Below are 17,936 nucleotides of genomic sequence, written 5' to 3'. Positions count from 1 at the left end.
TAGTGGGGATCTGGGTTGGGAGCAGAGCAGCTGGGAGTTGAACCAGATCTTTGATATGGAACACTAGCGTTTCAGGTGGCAGCCCTAGATCCAGTAATCTCTGACACGCCTTTCAATCCATAGTATGCGAGGTCCTATGTTTAATCATATAAGCAATAACCCACATTTTAAAGAAAACCTTGAAAAGATAGTTTGTACTACAAGATTAAGATACTGTGAAGGAGCAGTTATCAACCAATGGGAATGGGCCTCAATCAGGTACTTGGTAAAAGTACTGCCTACTTGGTTTGCTCTCTCGGAAAAAGTCCATAACACTGTACACACTGAGTTTAATTATTTGCCCTCAATAATCTTGAAGAGATTCTTCACTTTGGCCTTTGGATTTGAAACTGTAAATTCTAACAGAAAAGACCTAATGAGTCAAATATAGCTATTAAGAGTGTATAGGTTAATCCTCTGCCTGCGGCACTGGCACCCTGGGTTCTAGTCCCGGTCGGGGCACCGGATTCTGTCCTGGTTGCTCCTCTTCCAGTCCAGCTCTCTGCTGTGACCCGGGAAAGCAGTAGAGGATGGCCCAAGTACTTGGGCCCTGCACCTGCATGGGAGACCAGGAGGAAGCACCTGGCTCTTGGCTTCAGATAGGCGCTGTGCGCTGGCTGTAGTGGCCACTTGGGGGGTGAACCAACAGAAGGAAGACCTTTCTCTCTGTCTCTCTCACTGTCTAACTCTGCCTGTCATAAAAAAGTGTATATAATTTTTATGTAAGTTGCAAATTTTTAATAAAACAGGCCATTGCCAAAATCTGGTATTGTAAAAAAAAAAAGAAATGCAACTGAGTTTTGTGCCCTGCAGATAGAAGATATTTCTCTGCCTTTCAAATAAATAAATAAATAAATCCTAAAAAAAAAAAAAGAAATCCTAACCAGAGCAATTAGCCAATAAAAACAATATAAGGCTTCCAAATCTGAAAAGAAGTAAAATTTCCCTGTTTGAAGCCAACAGGGTCTAATAGGTAGAAAACCTTAAAGGTTCTATTAAAAAAAAAATCTATTGTAGCTAATGAATGAATTAAGTAAAGTTGCAGGGTATAAAACCCAGTTGCATTTCTATACACTAACAATAAACTATCTGAAAAGAAAAATAATCCCACTTATAACACATTGCCAAACATTGAATACTTAGGAATAAACTCAATTAAAGAGATAAAAATTTTTCTGAACACTTAAGTGCATTTCTGATTTAGTCTTACAAGTGGTATGTTTCTAGGGATTTATCCATTTCTTCTTGCTTAGCCATTTTGTTGATGGACAGTTGTTCATAGCAGTCACTTAAGATCCATTTTATTTCTATGGTATCAGTTATAATGTGTCTTATTTCATTACTGATTTTCTTTATTTCTCTGCTCTTTCCTACTTCTGATTAGTTTAGGTGAGGATTTGTCAATTCTGTTTACCTTTGCAAAAAACAAACAAAAAACCCCCACAATTCTTAGTTTTGTTCATCTCTTCTGTTGTTTTTCTACTTCCTACTTTGTTTATTTTTAATATAATCTTTGTTGTTTCCTGCCTTCTGCTAAGTCTAGGCTTAGCTTTTTTCTTCTGTCTCCAACTCTTTGAGGTATAAAATTAGGTTGTTTATTTGAGGTCTTTCTTTTTTTCTTTTTTAAATTGTAGGCATTTATTGCAGTAAACTTCTCTCTCGGCATTTTTGCTGTATTCCATAAGTTTTTGGCATGTGGTGTTTTCATTGTAATGCGTCTTGAGGTACTTTTCAATTTCCTCTTTATTTCTTCATTGGCTAAAGGGTTGTTCAATGGTGTTTTGTTTCATTTCCACACGTTTGTGTGTTTTTCAGTTTTCCTTCTGCTACTGACTCACAGTTGTCTCCATGTTAGTATGATTTTGGTTTTCTTGAATTTGTAAGATTTGCTTTGTGGCCTGACGTGATCTCTCCTGGAGTGTGTTGTGCGTGAGCTGGAGGAGGGTGCTCATTCTGCTGTTGAGTGAAATGTCCTTTAGAAGGTCTTTTACCTCCATTTGGTCTATGGTGTTGTCCAAGTCTGCTATTTTCTCGTTGACCTCGTGTCTTGATGTTCTATCCATTCTTGAAGGCAGAGTGTTGGAGTCTCCTATTATTATTCTATCTGTTCTCCTAGTTCTGCCAGTGTTGGCTTTCTATACTTGGCTTTATGTATTTTGATGTTGGGTATATATATATTTATAACTGTTACATCTTCCTGATGGAGTCTTCCTTTTTTTTTTTTTTTTTAGTCATTGTATAATGCCCTTCTTTTTCTGTTGTGGTAACTTTTTAAAAGATTTATTTACTATTTGAAAGTCAGAGTTACACAGAGAGAGAAAGAGAGGCAGAGAGAGAGGGAGAAGGGTGTCTTCTATCCTCTGGTTCACTCCCCAGTTGGCCGCAATGGTCAGAGCTGCACCGATCCAAAGCCAGGAGCCAGGAGCCAGGAGCATCTTCCGGGTCTCTGACACAGGTGCAGGGGCCCAAGGACTTGGGGCCATCTTCCACTGCTTTCCCAGGCCATAGCAGAGAGCTGGATCAGAAGAGGAGCAGCTGGGAGTCGAACCAGCGCCCCAATGGGATGCCAGCACTGCAGGCGGGGGCTTTACCCCCTACACCACAGCACCAGCCCTGTGGCAATTTCTTAATTGAAATACTTCAAGTCTGATGTATCTGCTACCAGTGTAGCCATCCTTGCTCTCTTTTGTCTGTCATTTGTGTGGGATGTCATTCCCTACCTCTTTACTTCCAGCCTACAAATGCCTTTAACTCTAAGGAGTTTCTTGTAGATAGAAAATAGCTGGCTTCCCGAGTCCCTTAACTTTTCCCCTATTCAGCTGTCACGTCTTTTGGTTGAAGAGATTATCCATTTGTATTTTCAGTATTTTTTAAAGGGGTGGGTTACTATTACTATTTTATTGTTTGCTTTCCATTAGTCTTGCAGTTTTATTTTTCCTCTTTGAATCGCTGCAGATTCCTCACAAAGGAAATTTGTCTGAGGATGTTTCAGAGGGTGAAGGTGGGTCCTGGCTTCCCACCCTCCATCTTGCTGACAGTTGTTGGCACTTGCAGGTCTCATTCCAAACGTGATCTCCTTGGCTTCTGATCATGCAGTCCCACTGCCTCCCTCACCACTGTGGGGAGCAACTGGGAGCAACTCGGACGAGACTGTTATTGGAATTAAGACTTATTCTATGCATCTGCTCTCCCACAATATGGTGCTGGGAGAGGAGGAAACAGCTTCTACACAGCTGCCTCCAGTTCAACCAATAAGCAGCAGGACCTGCTCCTGATCGGAGGAGAGCAGCGTACTCGGCGTGTGGGTAGCAGAGTTGGGATTGGTGGAAGAGGACTATAAAGGAGGAGAGAGACAACATGCACCAGGAACATCTATCTGAAGGAACACCTGTGCAGCCCCCGAGAGAGCCGGCCGGCGGTGTGCTGCTCCCCCGCGGAAGTGGGTAAAGTGGCTGGGGGAACCGCCCTTCCACGGAGGTGGAAGGGTCGGTAGCCAACCCAGGAAGAACCAGCAGCAAACCCGGGGAGGGCCGAGCAGACAAAAGAACAGCGCAGGGTCTTGTGTCGTTCCTCCACGAAGACGGGGAGCGACAACCACACCCCCTTATTGACCGTAAGCAGGCTCCTCCCTGTGCAGGGCCATGGGCCGGGACTTTCTTCTTCACCTCTGCACTGCCAGCACCCACACCCAGCATGCAGCCCGCACGTAGAAGCTGCTCCATCATTTTCTGTTAAGCAATGGAAGAGGAGAGGCCCCTGCCCTTTCTGGAAGCCAGGCTGTGGTGTTCAGCCCTGCTGGGTCAGAGGTGGAGTCAGGATTGTCCCATGGGAAGAAAGACCATAGGTGAGCCTTAGAGCTGGATGATCTGGCTTTAAGTATGGATTGGTTGTATTTGGATTGTATGAGGGATTTAACACCCTCCCAGACATGCCCTGAAATAATGTTGAATCTGGGCATACTGTGGCCAGTCAAGGTGACATGAAATTTTTCAAAAATTTATTTGAGGGGCCAGCGCTGTGGCATAGCGGATAAAGCTGCCACCTGCAGTGCCGGCATCCCATATGGACGCTGGTTCAAGACCTGGCTGCTCCACTTCCGATCCAGCTCTCTGCTATGGCCTGAGAAAGCAGTAGAAGATGGTTCAAGTGCTTGGGCCTCTGCACTCACGTGGGAAACCCGGAAGAAGCTACTGGCTCCTGGCTTCGGCTCCGTGCAGTTCTGGCCGTTGAAGCCAATTGAGGAGTGAACCAGCGGATGGAAGACCTCTCTCTCTGTCTCTACCTCTCTGTGTAACTCTGACTTTCAAGTTAAATAAATAAATCTTTAAAAAAAATTATTTGAAAGGCAGAGTTATAGAGAGAGGAGGACACACACACACACACACACACACAGATATCTTCCATCTGCTGATTCACTCTCCAAATGCCCACAATGGCCAGGGCTGGGCCAGACTGAAGCCAGGAGCCTGGAGCTTCTTCTGGATCTCCCACATGGGTGCAGGGACCCAACCACCTGGGCCATCTTCCACTGCTTTTCCCAGGTCATTAGCAGGGAGCTGGATTGCAAGTGGAGCAGCCAGGACTCAAACCAGTGCCCATAAGGGATGCCAGCATGGCGGGTGGAGGCTTAAGCTGCTATTCCACAATGCCAGCCCCAGGACATACAGAATTAACCATCAGAATAAGGAAAACTGTGCACGTATACCCTACGCCCTCCCAAGTGCCCTTCCTGCTTGGAGGGCATCTGCCCACCCAGACAACTCTTGCACACACTGTACCTTGAGTTCTCTGCAGCTGCAGCCTGCCCCCAGCCCCTTGGCATTTCTCCTATCACGTCAATGCAATGCTGGCTACTGTGCAGGGTTAGCTTCAGTCTGATGCCACAGACTCTCCTGCCCCATGAGCTCAGGAAACATAAGCCTGCCTGGAGGGGCCTAAACATTCCTCTTCAGTTGTCCATAGGTCTTGGGTGGAGCCATGCACTTGGTTGCTAGTCCTGGCCTTGAAGTCACATGGGGTGTTTCTGGTGGCTGGGTATACAACCTGAGGAGGAGACGTGCAAACCATCCAGCTCACCTCCTTACTGGCCACAGAGGCTGTCCTTCCATGAGGGGGTGGGTGTTTCTCCTCTTTGGTGTCTGATGCTGGTGACATCCCCCCCCCCATCACCCTTGATACCTTCCCACGCATCCTGGAGTGGCTGATTGTGCTTCTTTGGGGCTGCTGTGTGTTCCTCACCTGTTCCCCAGGGTTCTTTTGCATTCTTCAATCACTTCTACCGTCTCTGTTGATGCAGCCAAAGCAGTGGGTTGCCTGCTAGTTGCTGGTTAGCCAGCAGTTCCCTAGCTGTGATCCCGGGAGCAGGACCCACTGTCATAAATCGCTTCACAATGCTTTCAGCAAGATCTTTTATAGAATCCCAAAGCCACCCTTCAAAATGCAGGTCTCGCTTTTTCATCAATTCAAAACTCTCTCTTCTGAGCTCGCTGGGGCACACACAACAATAAGTCCCCAAGCCCCGATGGCCCCGAGGCAGCCGCGGCTGGCCACAGCCACGGGCAGAGATCTCCTCCGGGGCCTGCAGGCACGGGGAGCGCAGTGTAGCCTCCTTGATGCGGAGCTGACACGGCTCTTATGTGAAGTTCAGCTTGTTGTCAGCATCAGTGGGCTGCCCTGAGTCATCCTGCCCGCCGGTGTCAGATCTGTACGGACTTGGCTTTGGACGACCCGCCGGTGTCAGATCTGTCCGGACTTGGACTTGGCTTTGGACGACCGCCTGATGCTTATCTGCACCTGCCTTTTATTCAGCACTCCTTTGCCTTCTCGCTCCTCTCCAAGCCTCATCACAGGGTGCATTCACTCGGCTGTGCCGTGCTGGCCCCAGGGTGGGCGAGCTGGTCGGGTTTTACACCTCCCCTGAAGCTCACTTCCAGTAAGCTCGTGGTGCAGCTTCCACCGTGTCTTTTTGCTTGTCCGCTTCACTTCTGTTTCCTTGTCTGCAGCCTGCAGCCCCCCAGGAACCCTCCTGATGTCCCCCTGTCCCCTGTCATCGTTCAAGGTACAGATTCCTGAAGAGCAGCGAGCAGCCTCTGTAAACATCTTTATGTGAGCAGATTTCCCTGCTCTTGTTGCTGAGCTGTTTTTCTTTTTTCTTTTTTCATTTATTTGAAAGAGTTACAGAGAGAGGTAGAGACACAGAGAGAGGTCTTCCATCCAATGGTTCACTCCCCAGATGGCCGCAATGGCCGGAGCTATTCCAATCCAAAGCCAGGAGCCAGGAGCTTCTTCCGGGTCTCCCAAGCAGGTGCAGGGGCCCAAGGACTTGGGCCATCTTACACTGCTTTCCCAGGCTGTAGCAGGGAGCTGGATCAGAAGAGGAGCAGCCGGGACTCGAACTGGTACCCATATGGGATGCTGGCGCTTCAGGCCAGGGCTTTAACCTGCTGTCCTACAGCGCTAGCCCCTGTTGAGCTGTTTTTCTTGCTGCATACGAGGTTCTTTTTAAAAAAAAAAAAGATTTGCTTATTTATTTATTTGAAAGGCAGAGCGACAGAGAGTGAAGGAGAGAGAGCGAGAGTGAAAGCAAGTAAGTGAGAGAGAGAAAGAGAGATCTGGCACCTTATGGGTCTCCCCCCGATGTCCACAACAGTCAGGTCTGGGTGAGCCCAATCCAGGGCATCACTCTGGTCCCTGCATCTGGTGCTCTTATGGAAATTTCTGTGGGAGGGAAATGTTCTTTGATAATTGATGGTGGTCCAGGGGTGATGCATTAGCTGACAAAGTCCTATGGATGTGTGTCAAGTTAGGGATGGGATATTAAGTTGTGCTGGAACCAGAATCTTTGAGATTTGCCAATTTTTTTTTCCACAGGGACAATGTCTTTGCTGGTAATTTATTTGAGAGAGCAGAGAGAGAGAGAGAGAGAGAGAGAGAAAGAGAGAGAGAGAGAGAGAGGTTTTGAGATTTCCATCTTCACTCATGACCAAGCACTCATGAGCCGGGAACTCTCGTATAGCAGGCAGGATCCCTGCTACTGGAACCTTCACAGCTGCCCCCCATGATCTGCAGAACCAGTGGTGCTCGGCGTATCTGGAATTTTTTTTCCACCACTGAAATGGGAGAAAGACTTTTATGAAGACTCAGATTTCCCTAGGACTTTCCTCCTGTCCCTGCACCTGCACAGCCTCCCCTGTCTTCAGCACCCCGGACAGGGTGGTGCAGTTGCTGCAACTCATGGTCCTACATGCACACAGCACTGTCAGCCTGAGCCCACACTTGACACTGTTGCTCACTCCTGGTGTTGGACAAATGCACATGCCATGTCATGTATCCATGCTCGCAGGGTTCCGCTCAGCGCCCTAAAAATCCTCTGTGCTCACTCTAGCCCACAACTCCCAATCCCCTGCAGCTACTCATCTGTCTCCCTTGATCTGCTTTCCCTAGGATGTGCTATGATTGGGATAGTACAGAACGTGGCCCTTAAAAAAAAGAAGATTGGGCTGGCGCCGCGGCTCACTAGGCTAATGCTCCACCTTGCGGCACTGGCACACCAGGTTCTAGTCCCGGTCGGGGCGCCGGATTCTGTCCCGGTTGCCCCTCTTCCAGGCCAGCTCTCTGCTGTGGCCCGGGAGTGCAGTGGAGGATGGCCCGAGTGCTTACACCCCATGGGAGACCAGGAGAAGCACCTGGCTCCTGCCTTCAGATCAGCGCAGTGCGCCAGCCGCAGCGCGCTGGCCATGGCGGCCATTGGAGGGTGAACCAACGGCAAAGGAAGACCTTTCTCTCTGTCTCTCTCTCTCTCTCTCTCTCACTGTCTACTCTGCCTGTCAAAGAAAAAAAAAGAAGAAGATTTATTTATTCATTTGAAAGGCAGAGTTACACACAGAGAGAAGGAGAGGCAGAGAGAGAGAGAGGTCTTTCATCCCCTGGTTCACTCCCCAATTGGCTGCAATGGCCAGAGCTGCACCAATCCGAAGCCAGGAGCCAGGAGCTTCTTCTGGGTCTCCCATGTGGGTGCAGTGGCCTAATCACTTGGGCCATCTTCTACTACTTTCCTAGGCCATAGCAGAGAGCTGGATCGGAAGTGGAGCAACCAGGACTCGAACTGGCGCCCATATGGGATGCCGGCACTGCAGGCGGTGTCTTTACCTGCTACACCACAATGCCAGCCCTACCGCCCAGTCTACTTGCTCCATGGCAAGGTGACCCAGGGCCCCGTGAGGCTGACATGCAGGCTTTACACTCACTGCCAAGGTGGTTACATGCTCAACAGAACGCCTTCTGTTCTCCAGAGCTGGATTCCCGGGCACTGTTGGTTGTGCTGGTGATTCGCTCATTTTTGTGGGTGTGATCAGCAGAGAGGGAGGCTGGGCTCAGAGCTGGTGTTGTTGACGCCCTGGCCTTGCTGCTGGTTCCTTACCCTCTCTCAGCAGCCACTGCTCAACTGCTTGCCAATGTGAGCCTTGGCTACTCTGCAGAGCAATGGGAGACTACTTCTTCCCTCTGCGTTATGCCGTAGTTGAACACGGTCCAGGTCCCAAGATTTTCAACTCAAAAGGTTTATCACCTATTTTTCCCCCTACAAATAATATATGCCCAATGCTGTGCCCTCAAGTGTCCAGTGATTGGAGGGCTGGTCCCCGGGGTGGTGGTGCTGGGGTCCCATGGAAGTCCTCACATCACTGGGATTGTGCTCTTGGAAGGTAGTTCTCGAAGGATCCCCTGAGCACTTGAGAGAAGATTGTTTTATAAGAGGGGCAAGCAGACCTCTCCTGTCCTCTCTGCTTCTGGTTCAAGATGTGACCATGGGACTGGCACTGTGGTGTAGCAGGTAAAGCTGCCACCTGCAGCTCTGGCATCCCATATGGGCACCAGTTCCAGTCCCAGCTGCTCCACTTCCCATCCAGCTCTCTGCTATGGCCTGGGAAAGCAGTAGAAAGGAGATGGCCCAAGTACTTGGGCCCCTGCACCCACGTGGGAGAATTGGAAGAAGCTCCTGGCTCCTGGCTTTGGATTGGCACAGCTCCGGCTGTTGCGGGCACCTGGGGAATGAACCATTGGATGGAAGACCTCTCTCTCTCTCTCTGCCTCTGCTCTCAGTAACTGTGCCTTTCAAATAAATAAACAAATCTTAAAAAAAAAAAAAAAAAACAGATGTGACTGCCCACTACACATGCTTATCAATGCCATCCTCTCTGCCATTTGCTGGGAGGTTCTCAGCAGAAATAAGTCAGTGCAGGTGCCGTGCCCTGGTGTCTCCAAAGCTGCAGCTCCATGAACCTCACTTTCTTCATTTAAAAGAGCCCTTTGTCAGGTGCTTTTGCTACAGTGATGGAAACTGACTAATAGGCCCAGGTCCTTGGGCCCTGCACCCCATGGGAGACCAGGAGAAGCACCTGGCTCCTGGCTTCGGATCAGCACGGTGCGCTGGCCGTAGCGGCCATTGGAGGGTGAACCAACGGCAAAGGAAGACCTTTCTCTCTGTCTCTCTCTCTCACTGTCCACTCTGCCTGTCAAAAAAAAAAAAAAAAAACCTGATATTTTAAAAATAAAACCCAAGACCACAAATCACACTATATCCTGAAAAACACCCATGTTAATATTTTCTGGACACTGACACAGACACATTTCTGTGTATTTGTGTGCATGTGTCCACACAAGCACTCTCAGAAATAATTTCAGAAAATTGTAATGGTACCACTCATGGTGTTTGTGAAAACAAAATTTACTAAGCTGAATTTTTTAAATAAAGATTTATGTATTTGTTTGAAAGGCAGAATTATAGAGAGGCAGAGGCAGAAAGAGAGAGAGAGAGAGGTCTTCCATCCGAGGGTTCACTCCCCAAATGGCCACAACAGCCAGAGTTGAGCCAATCCAAAGCCAGGAGCCAGGAGCTTCTTCTGGGTCTCCCACGTGGGTGCAGGGGCCCAGGGACTTGGGCCATCTTCTACTGCTTTCCCAGGCCATAGCAGAGAGCTGGATCAGAAGTGGAGCAGCCGGGACTCTAACCGGCGCCCATGTGGGATGCCAGCGCTGCAGACGGAGGCTTTACTCACTACGCCACAGCACTGGCCCCCTAAGTTTAATATTATTTGAAGTCATTTAAGAAGAAACTGAAGGAAATAGCAACAAAACACCAGATAAATATTTTTTCCCATCATGAGATTGTTGCACTTCTTAAAAATTGTTAGGAAGAACTTTACTCATGCAAGAAGTATAATAATGTAACAAATCATGTTCTCATTACTACTCAGCCAAAAAGTTAAATGCTATAGGTGTTTAACATCGCCCTCCCTGGGCTGCCACGTGTTTTCACATCAGTGCCTTGTGGATCTGCCCGGGACCCTCTCCGAAGTGTCCCCAGGGGAGCCCGGGGCCATCAGACCCGACAGCCAGGTAAGCAACAAGGCAGATGTGCGAGAGCTCAGCTCCTGGGCTCAAGGGCACGCCTGGAACTCTGCAGACGGGTCATTACAGAAGGCAGAGCCAAGCGCCAGCTGGGCGCACCCACCGCTGGTGCTTGGGCTGGATCAGAGGTGCTGCTGGTAGTGCCCTAACTGGGGGCCCTCCCGGTTGACTTCGGTTGCTGTGCTCCTCAGATCTGTTGAGTTTGGCACCCGTTATTCCCCCTCTGCTTTATTTCTAAATTTGTCGCCATCTGGTCTGTTCTGTGGCACTGCTCTGGCTTATGGGAATTGCTATGGGTTTATTTTAATAATTTCTATTTCTTTTATTATTTCAGTGGGAGCTGGGAGAGAGAAAAGGTAAATATTTGTATTCTACTGGTTATGTCAAATGGCAAGTCTCATTGTTTTGGAACATACATTTGTTCCGTATGTGTGCATCACGTATTTCTATCTATCTTTTTTTTTTTTTTTTTGGACAGGCAGAGTTAGACAGTGAGAGAGAGAGAAAGAGAAAGGTCTTCCTTCCGTTGGCTCACCCCCCAAACCCCCAAATGGCTGCTACGGCTGGTGCTCTGGGCCAATCCAAAGCCAGGAGCCTGGTGCTTCCTCCTGGTCTCCCGTGTGGGTACAGGGCCCAAGCACTTGGGCCATCCTCCACTGCACTCCCGGGCCACAGCAGAGAGCTGGCCTGGAAAAGGAGCAACTGGACGTATTCCTATCTTATCTGTATCTATCATCTATCGCCTGTCTATCCATCTATCATTTATTATCTATTCACCATCCGACTACCTACCCACCTACCTGTTATCTGTCTGTTCATCTGCCCACCCAAACGTCTAGCTATCTATCCATCTACCTACAAAATCTATCAATCTATCTATAATAGACAATCTATTGTCAATCTACCTTTAGTAATAGATTATTATATCTAGTGGAACATTGAGAAGAAAAGTAAGGGTTATTGGTATTTAAAAAGTAGAAGGGTTGGAAATTTTATCACTGTGCAATTTCCTACACCTTAGATGCATTGACTAAGGTGTTACCGGTAGTTTAGATTTTCCGATGACCTGTGAAGGATGGCAGTTGGTTTCTGATGATACAGAGTTGGAGAAAAAGTTCACAGCAGCTAGGTGGGTAGAGTGGATGGTACCGTTTGGAGGGAGGATTTGCTTCACCCCTTTTCTGATCATCTAGAAATGCTAGATATAATAACCTATTTATTACTAAAGACAGATTGACAATAGATAGGTGATAGATCCATACATAGACATATGGGTGGGCAGGTGGACAGATAGATGACAGGTAGGTGGGTAGGTAGTCGGATGGATGGATAGGTAATAAATGGTAGATGGATAGACGCTTGCCCCCATGTGAGTTAGCACCCTTGGTGCCTCACAGGTGTCTAACAATGCAGCGTTGCAGATTAGCACGTGTTGATAGAGTAGCCTAGAATCCCAGGGCTCTAGGTAGCTCCCAAGAGACCATTCTTCATTGTCCCCTAGGGGACTTACAACAAAGCAAAAGAAAAAAAAAATCTCTGCAGTGTGAGTGAGGTGCTCTTTCACAGTTTAATTCATCCACACTCTTTAAAAAAAATATTTATTTTGTTTATTTGAAAGACAGAGTTACAGAGAGAGATAGCAAGAGGAGAGAGAGGTCTTTCATCTGCTGGTGGATGGAATTCCATCCGCAATGGGCGGAGCTGTGCCAATCTGAAGCCAGGAGCCAGGAGCCTCCCCCGGGTCTCCCACACGGGTGCAGGGGCCCAAGGACTTGGGCCACCTTCTACTGCTTTCTCAGGCCATAGCAGAGAGCTGGATGGGAAGTGGAGCATCTGGGACTCAAACTGGCGCCCATATGGGATGCTGGCACTGCAGGCTGGGGCTTTAACCAGCTGCACCACAGCGCTGGTCCCCATCCACACTCTTAACCACCTGCTCTAATCCAACGTTATGTAATTTCAGGTTAGACGATTTTATTGGGCATAAATAAAAATGAATGGCGAGACTCTTTTAATTATCCTTTTTTTATTTATTTAATTTTTAAATTTTTGAAAGTGTTCAAACTGTTCCCATCTTCTTTGTCTTTCTTTTCTTTCTGGACTGAATTACTGCAATTCCTTTAAATTTTCGCAGGGTTGAAACCCGATAGGGGACTGAAGTTGGCGGAAGGCCTTGGGATTCACGGTGTGCTTGGTTTCTAGACAATGTTCCAGAGAATTCCAGAAACTTCCACTAGCAGCGATGGCCTTGCTGCAGGTTCCTGCTTCCCCCTTCGTGGTGTCAGGGGAGATGGAAAGCGAGGAAAGGGTTCACGCGAGATAAATCTTTTAATCCAGTGTGGGATTATGGGTTTTAGAAAGTAATCCAGAGAACTGGTAGCATCACACCGTGCAGGTCAGCATAGGGGACTGTGTTCTCAAATCATAAACCTGCTCATTCAAGTTCCCACACACAGTACGAGAGAGGAAGGCCTGAGACCCAGGGAGAGTGGAGGGTGTTTGTCAGGCCCATGTGTCTCAGCCAGTCCTCGGAGTGACGCACACCAGCAGAGATGGGAGGGACAGATGTTCCAGGGGGCTGAATCAGGAGCATTGAGCAGAGGCCAAGTCGAATAAAACCAGCGTCCTGGGCTGGCTGGTGCTGTGGCCCAGCTGTCGCCTGCAGCACTGGCCTCGCATGGCAGGGCACCAGTCGAGAGTCCTGGCTGCTCCACTTACCATTCAGCTCTCTGCTAATGCGCCTGGGAAGGCAGCAGGGGATGGCCCAAGAGCTTGGGCCCCTGCCACCCACACAGGAGACCCAGATGAAGCTTCAGGCTCTTAGATTTGGCCTGGGCTGTTGCGGCCGTTTGGGAAGTGACCCAGAGGATGATCTATCTCATCACTTTTTCAAACAAATCTTAAAAAAAAAAAAAAAAAGAAAAGAAAAAGAAAAAGAAAAAAAAAGAAAGAAAAGAAAAAGAAAAGAGTCCCAAGGGAAGGGAAGGAGAAAGGAGAGAGAAAGGGCACCCAAAGCTTTCTGGCCCCTGTTGGGTCCGGGCCCAGCACTGGTCCCAGTGGGTGGGGCAAGAGTCAGCCCTAAGCCAGCAAGGTGCTTTCCGGAGGTCCCTCAGTGGGGCCGGAAGTGGGAGGTGAGACTGTGTCTTCCTTAACAGAAAGCCCAGGGAGAAAGAGAAAGAGAAGGGCAACAGTAGTGTGGCAGGTTAGGGCAAGTGGGAGCAGGTGCCACAAAGCCGGCGGGTGTTTTACAGGTGATGCTGCTCCAAGCCTAGCCCGCCCAGGGTGTGCTCTGCAGGTGGTGGGACTGTTTGTACTCATTATGGCTCTCATCCACCAGGTGTCAGCAAAGAGTCTCGTTCCCACCAGGCAAGTGTGTAAAAACAGACCAGGCTCAAGGCAGGCAACCTCACAGCTGTGCACACACAGGAGCAGAACTTGTGAGCAGGAACTCTGCTGTTTGGCCTTTTCCTGTTTGCTGTTTAAAATGTCTTTCTCGGCCGGCGCCGCGGCTCACTAGGCTAATCCTCCGCCTGCAGCGCCGGCACACCGGGTTCTAGTTCCGGTCGGAGCGCCGGATTCTGTCCCGGTTGCCCCTCTTCCAGGCCAGCTCTCTGCTGTGGCCAGGGAGTGCAGTGGAGGATGGCCCAAGTGCTTGGGCCCTGCACCCCATGGGAGACCAGGAGAAGCACCTGGCTCCTGCCATCAGATCAGCGCGGTGCGCCAGCCACAGCACACAGGCCGCAGCAGCCATTGGAGGGTGAACCAACGGCAAAGGAAGACCTTTCTCTCTGTCTCTCTCTCTCACTGTCCACTCTGCCTGTCAAAAAAATAAAAATAAAATAAGATAAAATGTCTTTCTCAGGGCCGGCGCTGGGGCGCAGTTGCTTCATCCTCCATCTGTGGTGCGGGCATCCCATGTACGCACGGGTTTGAGTCCTGGCTGCCTCCACTTCCGATCCAGCTCTCTGCTGTGGCCTGGGAAAGCAGAAGTCCTTGGGCCCCTGCACCCATGTGGGAGACCCGGAAGAAGCTCCTGGCTCCCGGCTACAGATCAGCTCAGCTCTGTCCATCCCTGCCATTTGGGGAGTGAACCAGTGGATGGAAGACCTCTCTTTCTGTCTCTCCATCTCACTGTCTGCAACTCTACCTGTCAAATAAATAAAATAAAACCTTAAAAAAATAAAATATCTTTCTCTTACACACCATCCCAGAATGAAAGAAATGAAAATATTCCCAAGTGTTCTCTGCTTCCCCAATCCTACAACCAAACCACCAAGCCAAACACAACTTTAATTATACTCAGATGTGGTTGTTCTGTGGTTCACGTATACCACACATCATGCTTCGCTTTGGGTATTTATCTTATATTGCTGTAATTGTCTGTATTTGTGTCTGCTTTTCCATAAAAAATTCATATTTTTTGTGTGTGTTTTATGCATACAAGTAGTTGGAAGCTAAATTTTGCTCTCAGGCTTATGATGAAAAACAGCAGGCACCGCCCCCTCCTCACCCTACTCTTCACTTCCCATCCTCCATTGCAACTCTTACAACTCCTTGGCCTGCTTCTTCATCTTTCTAAATAATCTACTCCAGGGTGGGCTTGTGGTATAGCAGCTTGGGCCACCCCTTGGGATGCCTGCATCTCATATAAGGACTGTCTGGGTGGAGATCTGTCTCTGCTTCTGATCCAGCTTCCTGCTAATGCACCGGGCTGGGCAATGGGTACTGGCTTAAGTACTTGGGCCCCCTGCCACCCTTGTGGGAGACCTGGATGGAGTTCTTGGCTTCTGGCTTCAGCCTGGCCCAGCTGTTGTGGGCATTTGAACCGTGGGGACGGCGCTGTGGTGTAGAGGGTAAAGCCCCCTTCTGCAGTGCCGGCATCCCATATGGGCACCAGTTTGAGCCCCAGCTGCTCCATTTCCAATCCATCTCTACTCTGTGGCCTGGGAAAGCAGTAAAAGATGGCCCAAGCCCTCAAGCCCCTGTACCTGCTTGGGAGTCCTGGAAGAAGCTCTGGGCTCCTGGCTTCTGCTCGGTGCAGCTCTGGCCATTGTGGCCAATTAGGGAGTGAACCAGTGGATGGAAGACCCCCCCCCGCCCCGTGTTTAACACTGACTTTCAAATAAATAAATAATTTTTTTAAATACTCACACCCTGCAGTTACAATTTAGAGGCAAATTATCCTTAAAAAGGAAATTTCAAGGACCAATATAATAAAATACTGTAAAGTCATTTGGTCTGAAATTCCGCTGGTTGATGACTTAATATTGTACTAAGAACATTTTTTTAAATGTCAAATTTTCACATCATATTAGCAACATTGTAAGACCACCACCAGAGATGTCACAGAAAGCATTCAGCTCTGACAGAGAGCGGAGCTCAAGGAACCTGTTCTACCAAAGAACATGGGCACAGAAGCTAAGCAATTAAAAATGCTGGGGACCGCTGAGTGCAGGGCTCTGCCTGCAAAGTGCATTTAACTATGCTTCGTATTACAGTGGGACGTTAACTTGTGACACCAGGGACCACAGCCTTCGTAATTCAATGTTCTGCTAATTCCTGACTGTGCAGAAAAGGAAGCACCTTTTAAGCAAGGCGTTTGCACTTTATCTACGCGTGTTCAAAATGTAATGAAACTAAATGGAACGAGGCAGGTTTCCTTTCTTGCTCGTGCTTATTTCTTTTTTTTTTTTCTTCAAAATTTTTATTTATTTATTTGAGAGGTAGAGTTACAGACAGTGAGAGGGAGGTCTTCCATCCGATGGTTCACTCCCCAAATGACCGCAACGGCCGGAGCTGGGCCGATCCGAAGCCAGGAGCCAGGAGCTTCTTCCAGGTCTCCCATGCAGGTGCACGGGCCCAAGCACTTGGGCCATCCTTTACCGCTTTCCCAGGCCACAGCAGAGAGCTGGATCGGAAGAGGAGCAGTTGGGACTCAAACCGGTGCCCCTGTGGGATGCTGGTGCTGTAGGTGGAGGATTAATCCACTGTGCCACGGCGCTGGCCACTCATGCTTATTTCTAGCTCTTCCAAAAACCCTGCGTTTACAGCATCGCTAGGCAGCAGGAGAGCTAGGAAGACAGCGAGCAGATGGCCGAGAAGATGCAGCTGCCCACAGAATCGGCTTCCGTATCTCCTGCCTCTTCATAGCCTGCCTGTTTTGGGGCCAGCGCCGTGGCCCAGTAAACTCAGCCACTGCCTGCCACACCGGCTTCCCACATGTGGGCAACTGGCTGCTCCATTTCTGATCCGGGTCTCTGCTAATGCCCCTGAGGGTCTTGGTCTCTCTTTCTCTCTCTGACTCTGCCTTTCAAATAAATAAATAGGTCTTCAATTATTTTTTAATTGGAAAGGCAGAGGGGTGGGGTGGCAGGGGGGTTGGGTGGGGGAGCAAGACAGAGAGAAAATTCTCCTATCCGCTGGTTCACTCCCTAAATGCCTGCAACAGCTGAAGCTGGTTCAGGCCAAAGCCAGGAGCCAGGAACTCCATGTGGGTCTCCCAGGTAGGTGGTGGGGACCCAGTCCTTGGATAATCACCTCCTTCCTCTCAGTGCTGTATTAATTGGAAGCTGGATTCATAGCCACAGCTGGGGTTCGAATCCAGGTCCTCCAATGTGGGAAGTGGGCATCCAGGCGAGGCCAAACACTTGCCTCACCAAATCATTTTTAAAAATTATACAGGTGGGGCCGGCGCTGTGGTGCAGGGGTTAACACCCTGGCCTGCAGTGCTGGCATTCCATGTGGACACTGGTTCTAGTTCCAGCTGCTCCACTTCTGATCCAGCTCTCTGCTATGGCCTGGGAAAGCAGTAAAAGATGGTCCAAGTCCTTGGGCCCCTGCACCCATATGAGAAAACCCGGAAGAAGCTCCTGGCTCCTGGCTTCAGATTGGTGCAGCTTCGTTGGTTGCAGCCATTTGGGGAATGAACCAGCAGATGGAAGACCTCTCTCTCTCTGCCTCTGCCTCTCCTTCTCTCTCTGTGTAACTCTGACTTTCAAATAAATAAATAAATCTTTAAAAAAATTATACAGGCGTACATCAACTGATGGTTTTGAAAATGTGCAATTTCGGAGCCTTTGAGAATTTTCTTTTTTGTCTAATGATAAGGAAAATTAAATCTTAAGAATGCTTAGATTATTAGTGCAACTGGACAATAGTTTATACTCTTATTGGCTGCTTTTGACCTAGTCATATTCTTTAATCATTTCTTTAGCATTAATTAGCTTATTGAGTAAAAACACCTCTTTAAACATATAAATTCCCTTTTCTGCTTTACATGTTGTATTTTAGCTTGTCATCTACTTTTCTACTTTCTTCCTTTCCATAACTTTTTTCTACCAGGCAGAAAGTTTAAATTTTTATGAGTGAAATCTATTGAGACTTTATGTGATTGGTTTTGGATTTCATTCTATGTTTATGAGGGAGGCTTTCTTCAGTACAAGATAATATAAATGTTTTGCCATTCCATTTATTTTTATTGTTGAAAAACT

At 48.4% G+C, this 17,936-nt stretch overlaps 1 long non-coding RNA gene across 2 annotated transcripts; it reads left to right on the top strand.

Annotated features, from left to right (window-relative positions):
• The first annotated feature begins 2,970 nt into the window (after positions 1–2,970).
• Positions 2,971–15,428, top strand: LOC149128651 (uncharacterized). 2 transcript variants are annotated; one of them, XR_016222643.1, is made up of 3 exons: positions 2,971–3,883; positions 10,781–10,802; positions 14,309–15,428. It is a non-coding gene; the product is annotated as an uncharacterized LOC149128651 (long non-coding RNA). The 2 variants fall into 2 exon arrangements; XR_016222644.1 differs by lacking the exon at positions 2,971–3,883 and adding an exon at positions 9,003–10,434.
• Positions 15,429–17,936: the final 2,508 nt, after the last annotated feature.

The sequence above is a fragment of the Oryctolagus cuniculus genome, chromosome 1 (genome assembly GCF_051225735.1).
Source record: "Oryctolagus cuniculus isolate XC-2025 breed Fujian yellow rabbit chromosome 1, ASM5122573v1, whole genome shotgun sequence".
NCBI lineage: Eukaryota > Metazoa > Chordata > Mammalia > Lagomorpha > Leporidae > Oryctolagus > Oryctolagus cuniculus.
The sequence above is the reverse complement of the archived record's forward strand: the minus strand, read 5'-3'. Positions and strand labels throughout refer to the sequence as shown.